Genomic DNA, 12,438 nt, shown 5'->3' with positions numbered 1-12,438 from the left:
CGGTTGAGGACAGCTATATCCAATTTGGAATGGGAAAAAGACAAATCCTGGGCATATTCTAGTGCCTGACAAAGATTAATGCTACTCTCATATTAGGAGACAAAAGGATTGATAAAATAGAAAGCAGCTCTGTCACACTATGAACTTCAACCAATGCCAATAATAAGTTAGCAAAAATCCTTGCAAAAAATTACAGGAGAAAGAAGTTTTTTCCAGAATATAATCTTAAATAATTTTCCTGTTTACCTTGTTCTCTTCCTTTTCCCAATATTCAGTGAAGAAAAAAAAAAAACAGTGCTTTAGTACACAGGTTTGCTGCATGGTGTGTAACAGAACATCTTAGCCTCTCAGCTCTAGGCACTGCTTGATTCTTGCCTAAAACTTAGTCAAAAACCCAGTCAGAGAAGGTTGCATAGACCATTTCAACCTCTGTATATGCAGACAACGCAACCAAATTCAGACTTTTTCGTCAACAACTGGTTATGAAACATGTGCTGATTTTAACAATTTTCAGTTAAATCAGATGGAAGGTATTGACTACACAACCACAGCAGAGAAGTACTAGGAGTTTGACCTATAGCAAAAGAACAAATATTCACCACGATACACTATGAGGAACTTGCTGCTTCAGAGTCACAGTGCTAGACCATAAGTAGTTTCAGTACCAGCCAAAGGACCCATTGTTTGAAAAAAATAAAGATTAATCAGAAACAAAGCACAAGAACCCTGTATAACACTATTATCAGCTTCCTTTCACAGCAGTTGAGTGCTGTGTCTAGTGAGGGAAGGTTCCACTGTCTAATTATTTTGCAGTTTAGGGATTTTTATGATATTATCATAAATACAACCCATTTCATGAACTCAGCTCTTCATCTCTTTTCTTGAGCAGCAACTGGGATATCAAGCACTTTTACCATCCATGTTGAAACAGAGATAGAGTGACAGCTTGCTTTTTATCTACCTGAATAGCATTAGATTCTGTCTCCCCATATTTAAAGAACGGCACCGTCCCTTGTTTGAAACACAGGCTACCAGTAGAGTTTATGAACACAAAAATAATGTACTACCTGACAGCAATCCTTACTGTACTGTTGAATGTACTGGAGACTAAAAAGACTAGTAATACAATGACTAGTTAGAAAACAATAATTTGTTCCACTCTGAAATAAAAATGAAACCATTCAAAATTTCAGGGAGAAAATATTTATGCCACATTAGCCAACTATTTTAGAGATTCAAGTTCATGTTCCTGTTTTGCCCGACACAGAGCATGAATCTGCTGTGATTTAGATTCAAGGAACCACTGTTCTGAACATCTCTTGTCCTTGCCCCTTCCTGACTCACAAATTGAAATACATGATTATTCTTCAGCAGTTCTACTTTATACACTTAAAAATCCTCATATATTCTCTTCCGCTTTGCTGCAGTCTGGTGACAGCTCTCATTTTTATTCCATATCAAAATAAAAAAAAAAAATCTAAAAATCTGTTTGTCCAGCTAGCTGTTAATCAGATTTTAACACCTAATACTTGTCAGAATATCCCAACCAATACATTGCAAACAGTTAAAAAAAAAAAAAAGAGAGAGTCAAACTAGTAATAATAACCCTATAGTAACAGAGGAAGTTTCACTAAGCACTTTTTATTAACATTTTTTCTGCATTTACATAAAAAATTAGATTTTCCCTTCTGTTTCCTAATAAATAATAAATGAGGCCTTTGATGTACAGTATGTAAGTACCTACTGTTATAATTCCAAGAGAATCTGATTAGAATAATAATAACAGAAATCCTGTTATGCTAGGCAGGTGTGATAAAGTAGCAAAGCATTCCAATGCTATAAAACACATATTTTTATGTAAGGTTCTACTATCTTTTCCTATAGTGTCAACAGCCGTCTGTTGATGAAAAATTACTACAGCCAAAAGCAAGCTGAAGAAACAATTTATCTCAGGCTGACAGAACCTGTGTATTTACCCACGTGTATATTTACCCATATGATGAGATATCCCTTTAGTAAAGCTTGAGTCTTTGCTCTTTCTGAAGTGTTTTTTTTTTTTTCAAAAGTGTGGACTGAGCAAAATAACACTAGTCAATTTGCAAACCTTTTATTTTCATCTTTTGTACAAAAGAGAACAAGTTGTCCTGTCTTGTTGTTGTTTGTTTTGTTACCATTGCAGCTTGCCGCTTTTGAGCACTGAAAAGTAGTATAAACTGTTTTAAAGCCAAAGGCTAGAGATTTATATTAAAGTGTATACACTGTATTCTTCATACATCTGACTGACAGCTATAGCTAATTCAAAGTTTGAGATTTTAACATGTTTCTTCCAAATATTTCAGCTCAGGCCTGTAAAAACCTAAAACCATGTTCTTCAACCAATTTTGGCACTCAAATAATGTGATTGCTTTTAGAGTTTAATAATGGACATTTTTTGCACATTGTTTATAGAAATTTCTGAAACTCAGAGTATGTTGATGAAGCTTAATGTCAGGTTGCCTTCTGCAATAATATATGAACATGGGGTAAAGATTCAGAGGTTCTAAAGCAGCAATGCAGAATTGAAACCTTATAATAACTACTGCTTATTGCTTTCCTAAGCCCTAACTATTCACCTTGATCCACAGGACAACCTGTTGCAAATCATTATGCAGGACCTCAAACTAGAACCTCAGCTGCCTTATCTAACTTTTTCACGGTCTTTATCACATAGGCCCTTGAGCTGGTCAAAGCCAGCAGAAGATATTGGCAAGAATGGACAACTAACTGTAACTGGACTTTGAAAAGGAAAAAAACTAGAGACCTTCCCATGATTTGTGCTAGTGCTAAGGAAGTCCTAGCTACAGATCAGGACTCTTAGGCTAAGACTTGTTTAGAGTAAAATTGTTAATACGTTATTCTTATCACTCACAAATATAATTGAATATATACAAGCATTGCATGTATTATTACTTGTATGTGTTCAACATGAATGTAATTCATATTACACGTATACATGAATACAGAAAGTGAGAGTTCTTAAACATGTAGGTTTGATCCAAGGAAGTCTTCTACAAGCTATTGCAGCAGCAATCACTCCTTATAGAATTTGCAGAGCTTTAAGTAACATAGGATGAAATAAAAATTTTAAAAATACAGTTTTGAAATACTATTCTCCCCTACTCTCTAATAACAAATTAAATCTTCAATAATTTCTTCCCTGGAGGGAGGACCATGCCAAAGGTTAGTATGAAGAACATAATTTTTGGATATTTCAAGAAGTAGTGGGAAAAAATCTTTTCTAAAATTGATCTTGTGATAAATGATACATGAAACACATTTCACAATCTTAAAGAATTTTTTTGGTAACTTCCCTCCAGACAGTAATTCTCCCTCAAGACAGTTTGTTACAAGCCTTGCATCTCTGGGCCTAATCTCCCTGATAAGTACACTTCCTAAATGGCAACACATCAAATGCTGGCTGGAAATTCAGAGAGATGGGGCTCATGCCACTATTTGAGGGTAGGAGAAAAAGTCTTTTATCTTTTCACTAAAACACCAGGTTTGTCTGGCTTTATAGAATATTATATATAATATTTCTCTATTTGTTCCTACCACATTACTTCATTGTGTTTATGTTATAATTGCAACTATTATTTTCTTTGAAGTTTTTAAAGCCCCTACTCAACTGAACCAAGAGATTGGTATCCCACCATTAAAGGTACTAGTCATTAGAGAGCTGGTCTGACCTCTAGAAAGTTTTTAAACACCTTCTAAGACACAGCCAACATTCCAATCTCATTCTTTGCCACTGAGTACAGTCCCCATGTGAATAGTGCAGTTCTCACAGACAGAATGGATCAGACATTTTTTCTTCCATAATTTACAGGCATTGTCAAGAATCTTTATGGTTTTTGTCTTGTGACAAAGCACAAAGTATAACAAAATTCTTCAATATGGTGGTCCCCTGAAGGGAGCTCATAAAGCCCTGTACTGTTCAAGAAGGCTTTAACATTTTCTTCTACTGTACAAGAAAAGTACTGAATTTAAAAGTATTATAGCACCACTAGAAATAATAGAATGAAATCACATAGATGGAACCTCCTGCCAACAAAAATCATAAGACAAAAACTTAGCAAGAGTCAATAACAATAAGCCTAGCATAAATGAGAGCAAAATCTCCATTAAAGAATGGTTCTGTAAGACTCAAAAGCTTCCTCCTTTAGTAACAAATTTATCATACTTTCCTAATAAGAAATTTCCTAGAAGGACAGGAAGACACAAGAAGACACCCCTAAAAGGGAATTAGCACCTTTCTCCTAAGGATCTCTCACCAAAGTTAGAGTTGCTGTTGTAGAACGGGGTACTGTTTCTGTCATTATTTCTCTGTGTCATGATCTATTAATACACAGGTTGGAATACAGAGACCTAAATGAATCTCTGCCCTGTAAGAGAGCAAAAACCATACAACCATGTTAAAATATGGCTGTATTCAAGCTAATATATGCTGATCCTCTGAGGACCACTGCTGCATTATCAACTTTGCACAGCTTCCTGTCAGGATCCAAACAAAAGGCGACCAAGTGTTTCACATATTGAATAAAATAAAGTTAGGGATGCTGGAATATACATTAAATGCAGAATAACATTACAGTTGAATCAAACACAAAGAACTGGACGTGCTTTTAAAATAACACTATAGTGATACACTGTTTGATAGCTCAGAGAGATCATTATATTTAGCAAGTGCTATCATTAAGGCCAATGGCTCATACATATAGGAAAAGTAAATTCACTCCAAAATGGATTCAAGTTGCCAATGCCTTCATGACATTATAAATATTTAGAAGCGTTCCCTTCATCCATGCAGAGAATTATTTATCAGTTGCCTCTTTTATAGTATTATTTTTATGTAAAAATCCTTGTAATTTGTAGTTTAGCTTTAAAATGAAAAGACTTTCAATGTGATAGACACTAGAATGCTTTATTTTAATACCAAAAAAAATGGCAACAAAGCAATTATTTTCATTTATGTGTCATGGCTTTTAGCATATTGTTGCCTTCAGCGTGCAGTTATTTGTATAGCACAAGCACTTCAGTGTGACCACTTTATCATGCCATGCTGCTGAGAAATACAGACTAGTTTTTGATGATGGGAGAATGTGTGCTCTCAGGAACTTCGCTGGTGACACCAAACTGAGAGGGAGCTGTCAATACACAGGAGGCCAAGGCTGATATTAAGTGTGACCTACACAGACTGGATAAACGAGCTGACAGGAATCTCATGAAGTTCAATAAAGGCAGAATATTGTGTCTGGAATGGAATAACCCCGTGTAACAGTACAGGCTGTGAGGTACCTTGGCTGATGAATCAGGGAGGGCTTGGAAAACAGCAAGCCAAACATGAGTCAGAACTGCACCCTCGCAGCAAAGAAGTCCAATTGCTGCCTGGGCTCTGAGAACAGGTCAAGGCAGTGTGACATTTGTGAGCCCGCTACTCCGAAGACCTTCACGCAGTGAAGTACAGGATGCCACCAAGCTGATTTAGGGGGCTGGTGCGCAAGATGTGAAGAGAAGCTGAGAGATGAGTTTCTTCTTTAAAAACAGAAAGCTCAAGGAAGAATATGTCAGTCTACTGCTACCTAATGTGAAGCTATGGAGATAAACCCTTCTTAAGAGTGCACTGTGAAAGGATAAGAGACAACAGACTCAAGATGCAAGATGGGAAATTTCAACTGGATATAAGGAAACATTTTTTTGTTTGGTTGTTATTGAGCGTTTTTAACGTGAGCATCGTGAAAGCAGTCTGGACTAGATTACCTCAGGAGGCCTCTTCCACACTCATTAAACCTATGACTAATAAGCAGTCCTCAACCAAAGACTCCTAAAGACATTACCATTCGTAAGCAGCACTTCAAGGCTCCAGCTAAGTCCACAGCCTGACTGCAGAGAGTCCTCATGAGACACATGTTGCAGTCTAATAACTTTATTCTTTAATATATTAATCTAGAATTAGCAAAAGTGTAGACATGCATGGAAAGCTGCACAGCAGCAATGAAAGCCAATACAGGCACGACCACAACATGTATTAGCCCTTCTAACTGTTAAAGGAGAGAAATTGATTAACTGTATTTTCTGTCTTGAGACATCCTGGAAGCAAAAGAATTAGAAGCAAAGAAGAATTCTCCTACCACATTAAATAGTTAAATGCATCAGGGCCATGTGTCAAATTGTTTCTGGTTTAGCTTTGATGATAATATAATTTAAAAAATCCTAACCTTTTTAAATATATAAATCCGTGAACTGTAAAATATTATGATTTCATTTTGAAATGATTCCACATTTTCTTTGATTGCATAGAAATTTGCATAGAAAATACTTCCAATTTAACGGTCTTTAGTTGGGAAAAGCCACTATCTGTACCTTTGGGGGTAGAAAAATATTTAAAGTATCTCATGCAGTTGTTACTGCTCGGTTTCTTTGGAGCAATACATCAGCATAGAAAAGTAGAAAAAAAGCAAAAGGCACATTTTCTCTTGTGCAATTTCTTATGTATAGCCACAGTGCACCTTAACGCTATCATACCCTTTCCAGATATAATAGACAGATATCAGCTAATACCCTTTGAGGTACCCATTTTAACAGCTTTTGTGACTCCTTGTGCTGCATTGTTATGGCAAAAAATCCCCCAGGAAAGAGGAGGTGACAATCTTATTCACTAAAATAAAACAAAACACACTCAGGAAATCAATTTGAAAAGTGAGCAGTTTCTCCCATTCTTCATCTCCTTCAGGGAAATGAGATGTTAAAATACAATCCTAGCAAGAATTTTGAAGACCTCTTCTTCTATTTCAAGTCTAAAGCTTACCCAGCTTCATCTCAACAATTACACACGACAAGCAAGACGAGCTCCTGTCAATCTTCAACAACTGTTCCTCTAAGCAAATCCCATGTTCTCTTCAATCCAAGATGAGTACTAACAGAAGCCAAACCAGAGCCAACTGATGAGCAGTGCAGGTTATCAATTTCAATATATTCTCAAGATCAAAGACAAAGTCAATCATAGGATGGATTCCTCTGTTCCCTATACTAATTGGATAAAAACTTTTCATAAGTATACTTACTGTTTCTCAGTCATAGCTTTGATTCTTTGAACCAATGTTCTTTTTGTTTATAAAGTATTGAAAAACTGGTCTGACAAGCACAGGATTTAATGGCCATTTATAAAATAATGTTTGTTTGTTTGTTTTTCTTGTAAGCATAGCCTAAAATATTTAGAATAAAGAAAATACCTTTATAAAATCTGATTTCAATTTTTTTAACTTTTATATTTTTATAACATTTATTTTTCTTTTTTTATCTTCATATATTTTAAATGGAAAATTCAGTTCACTGGAAGTTAACATACAGCTCCATTTACTTCTTCTTAAATTTGTAATAACCATTTGTGTGCCCAGAAAAAAAAAAAAATAATAAAAATTATTTTTCTTAGTCAGAGAAGAGAGAGAAGGTACAGTCCCCTCTTTCATGAGGTCCGAAGGCAGGCATCAATGCCTCTTCTAAACGTGGCTTGTGATCTTTGCTTGCATCTTGGAAATGACAAATGGAGGTACCCACCTTGAAGAGAGTATTCTGAATCCCCTACTTCACACACAGGTGGAGGTACCTGTCTACAAACTTCAGTTAGGTGGCCTTGTGCTCGACAGTTTAGCACTAGAAAATCACTTTACATATGATATCCAGCCTGTGTGGTTTGGATGCACAGATTGAATGCTTGAAAATGGCATATCACTGTGGAGACCTGTGGAGACCCACCACAACCTCCTGCTGATCTCCTGAGCAGGAAAGGGGGAGCCATTCCATGACTCCTCTTGACTGAAGGTTAGGCCAACTGCAATATCCAGGGTCCTTAACTAACCTTTTATGTTGGCTTGCTGCTCTTCAATCCGTCATTGAGAAGGAGCATTTTCATATTCTGGGTCAGCTACAGCTCAGAGTAATGTTTTATCAAACCCTAATAGAAACCCTAGATGTGTACATCTTCTCTACACTTCACAGGCCATCTTTGTAAGATATTCTTATCTAGCACCTCACGGTATTTGCTCTAAGAAAATTAAGGCATTAATTGTAATACATACAGAATATAGCAACGTGTCTTTGCCTTTCAGTGTAAGTTGTGATGACTTCTATTAAAACATTTCATATTCTATTTCATTTTTTCATTTCATTTTAGTAGCCAAGAAATTAAACTGCCTTCTTTAGAAATATAAATATGATTTATAAGAAGTTGTTTGAACAAATAAACTCAGATACTAATCTGAAAATTTGCCTTTGCTGCCATAGGCTTTACATTTAAAGGAATCATTAACAAGTTGAAAACATACATTTCTGAACTGAATAAAACAATTGAATTTAAAAAAAAAAAATAAAAAAAAATCAGTACAACAGCAATTTCACTCCCAATCGGGAAATACACAAGCACAACACTACTGAACTGATCTATGGCAAGATTAAAGGCAGGAGCTTTGGATTTTAGGAGGGCAAAGAGCATTCTTCTTCCAAATTGTTCTGTCTCTTTTGTTGTCAACAGCACTGATATACAGTGTCCTCTCAGGAATCTTTTAATAGATATTCAGCTATTGAAGTATGACCTTTTTACATTTTAATAACCTGGAAATTGCATTTTTATCCTTAGATTATATACTATTAGATACCAGTCAAATTCCCCCGCCAGGCACAACGTGTAAACGAAAGTTGACCCAAATAACTAATTTCAGATTGGGGTGATTATTGCCTCTCCTTTTAAGGTACCTAACAGATTGTAGTCGAAATCTATTTGACACAAAAATGTTGATAAATCTCGACTGCATTATCAGAATTGTCAGGCTTGCTAAGGATACAAGTATGTGTGTTTTTCACCCCAGTTTGCGTCCAAATTTTAGAAATGAATCAAGGTATAAAATAAGAACTGCTGAAAGCAAAAGAAATATATGTCACACCCCGTGATTTACACACCCTATTCAGAACAGATATGGCAAAGGTCCCAGAACACTGTGTGAGCTTCTCAAGGCCACAGTAAGAGCTAACAATAATGAGGTGAGTAAGCAAAAATTTTTATGAGCATTTAAGTATTATTGAAGGTCAGATGATAAAAAACATTCTTAACATGCACGCTCCTATTTCTGACCACTAAAACTCTTTCCCACTTCAATACCAGCTTTAGCTCTTTGTAATGTTTTTATTATTATGATTTTACTTTTAAATTTATACCATATTTTCACAGAAGACCTCGGAGGTGATATTTCTCTAGCTGAATTATTATTTGGAACTAAACATCTAGAAGGATGCTCACTGACATTTTTGTCTATCTTCTGTCCATGATTAAAATGGGCTTATTTCTGAATATGATAGCATATAGTAATAAATGCTTCAGTTTTCTGATTCTTTTTATACATTAATATTGGAGTTTTAGAAGTGCATAGTATTTACCCAGATGTTCTATTGAAATGAATGGCAAAGTGCCCACTGGCTTCAGTTGGAGTAACGACAAGCCACCGCTGAGAGTTTTCATAAATCCTTCCTTCAAGCATAATACACAGTGTACATCTGTTGAGTAACTGCCAATCTGTGCTATTCTTAGCTTATTGTGTATTCAAGGGTGATCAGAAACGATAATGCAATGTGAATTTGGAGCCATGAATCATTTGAAAGGTAAGTTAGATTTATAAACTGATGACTTATTCTGCTGATGTTTACAAGTGAGTTAGACCAAAGTTGTTTTCAGTCACATGGGCAAATTCCATGACAGGTTATCTCTGGGACTGTTTGTAACTTGAGGTCTGGGGACTTTCTTGTGGTTTTGTTTCTTTGTTTTGTTTGCAAGCAGACAGAAATAACTTTTGGTTTATCATGGTTCCATCATGGATGGATTTGTCTTATTTGTCTTACCACACTGCCACAACCACTCTTTGAAATTTACAGGACTTATAGAGTACCTGGAAGGGAAAGATAAAGAAACAAACTCAGAAAGGCTAACATTTTGCTGAGTCACACAGTATAAAATTCCCCACATTGACAACAAATTGTGCCATGTTGGTACCTTAAATACAAATGTCACTAGCTGTGATCAATATGTGATCAATACCTATTTGACTTTTACACATTATTCCTTGCAACGTTCTTCTCTCTCTTGATTTTTATTTTTCTGTGGTTTTTGTGTTTTTTTGTTGTTGTTGTTTTGTTTTTCTTTTTAAATATAGTGTCATGGTAGCCAAAAACTACATAAATATATTTAGGAAAAGAGATGGAAAAAAATATTATCACCTCTTCTACTCATAAACCTTCTCCAACTGAAAAGTGATAGGCAGCAATTTAAAAAAAAATAAAATAAAATACAATAAAAAAAATCAGTAGACAAATATACTAATTTCTGCTCCCAAACACATTTATGGAAGGGTCATCAGCCTACCCTATTTCTCTTAAAGTGATTAACCCACAGTTCTCTGTGGTTGTCATATACAGCAACCATGTTACAATATCTTTGTAGTGTCATTTGGTAATACTGCTGAAAATGAATAATAAAGGCCTAATAAATAAAATATTTTGTATGACTGACTGTTTTCTCAGTTTCTGTATTAACTCAGATCTCCTTTGAAAAACAGAAGTTCTGGTGATTATATATAAACGTATATGACATATAGGTAGTGTAAAAGTATTAAATGTGTAAAATGTAAAAATTTACCGTTATCAGTATAAAAAATGAAGCAGAAGGGTTTTGGTAGATGGGAGTTCTGAATCAAATGAATCAAAATCGTTCTGATGGTGGTCAGGCTTTCAGCTAACAATAATGTTGAGGGAGAATTGGTTTAAAGATGTCACACGAGAAAAATGATGGTCTCATTTTCAACATTTCTTCAATACAGTTGCAGATTTCTTATCCAGTAATTCATTGGTAATATCTATATACACACCTAAAACATATCAGTCTCCTTTGTTCTAATAACTAAACTTCCCAAACTGAATCACACTGCTTCTTTTTCCCCTGAGGATTTTTGGGAGAATGGTTATTAAAAGAATTTTCCCCTTGGCTGTGGAAAACATTTCATCGGTTTAGAAACAGTATCATGCGGTATGGCATACATAAAAACAGGAGACATACATCACTGGAAAAAAAAAAAAAAAAAAAAAAAAAAAAGAGAGAGAGAGAGAGAGAGATTTGCTATAATTGAGGTACTTTGCAGTATAATGAAGACAACCCAGTGCCAGAGATGCTAACTATTAGCAATATAGCAACATATAAGAATACTTCCTCAAATTCCCTGTGTGATTATAGCTCTCCTTTGGTTTGTATTAGTGATTTAAGAGCTGCATGACAACAGTTATTTGGAAGAGAAAGGTTTAAAAAAAAAAAAAAAAAAAAAGTTAAAAGAAATTATCCTAAATAGGAATTTTAGCATTCTATGTAAAACCTGTGCATTTGCTGCCTTGTGGCTACATGGGTATAGTTAGAAACCAGCTAGCTGTGAATTCTTGAACATTCCTAGGATAATCCAAAAATATATAAGAACCTTTAATTTGCTGTTTTATTATTTTACGCAATCTTTTTCATCCATCTCTAACACATGCCCAAGGTATGATAATTTCAGCTAAGAAACTATAAAATGGCTATCATCTGATTTGATCGCTATCAGTTACCTGCATAAAGAGAGCAAACAAATAAAATATGTGTTCCATAGACTTTCAGGCCAATATTTTCAAAAGACTCACGTCTATTCTATGAATGTATCATAGAATGCTTTTCCCACTCAGTCCGGGCAAAGGAAACTTTAAGGTTGGAGTTGTACCAAACTCTATCACAAGCAAACCCATACAGGTAGCAGAAGCCTCTGCAGCCAGGGTTGGGATCTTGGAAATTTTGATTCTAATCTCTCCTCAACATTGTTACACCTTTTAAAGGGTTTTATACACAAGAAAATAAAAATCAGGCATTCCTGTTTAAATGCTGTAAAAGCTTAGCTGAAAATAACGAACTGATCTATTAAAGATATTGACGGCCAAAATAGCACTAAAGTTTCCACTTTATCTCTCAAGAAATAACACTAAGAGATCTCAGAAAAAAAAAAAAAAAAAAAAAAAAAAAAAAAAAAAAAAAAACACCTTCCTGTCCCTCCACTCTCTTCCAGATCCTCCTACCAAGCAGTGGAGGGGAATGAGAATAGGGGCTGTAGTCGATCCCTAATGCTTTGTCTCTGCCGCTTCTTCATGATCACTCCGCCCCTGCTCCCCGTGGGGTCCCTCCCACGGATGCCGTCCTTCCCGAACTGATCCTGCGGGGGCTGCCCACAGGCAGCAGCTCTTCAAGGACTGCTCCCACACGGCTCCGTACCGTGGGGTCCATCCCCCAGGAGCAAACTGCTCCAGCACAGGTCCCCCACGGGTGGCAGCTCCCCCCAGGTCCCCTGC

Source organism: Oxyura jamaicensis, chromosome 5, assembly GCF_011077185.1.
Source record: "Oxyura jamaicensis isolate SHBP4307 breed ruddy duck chromosome 5, BPBGC_Ojam_1.0, whole genome shotgun sequence".
NCBI classification, from domain to species: domain Eukaryota; kingdom Metazoa; phylum Chordata; class Aves; order Anseriformes; family Anatidae; genus Oxyura; species Oxyura jamaicensis.
The sequence above is the reverse complement of the archived record's forward strand: the minus strand, read 5'-3'. Positions refer to the sequence as shown.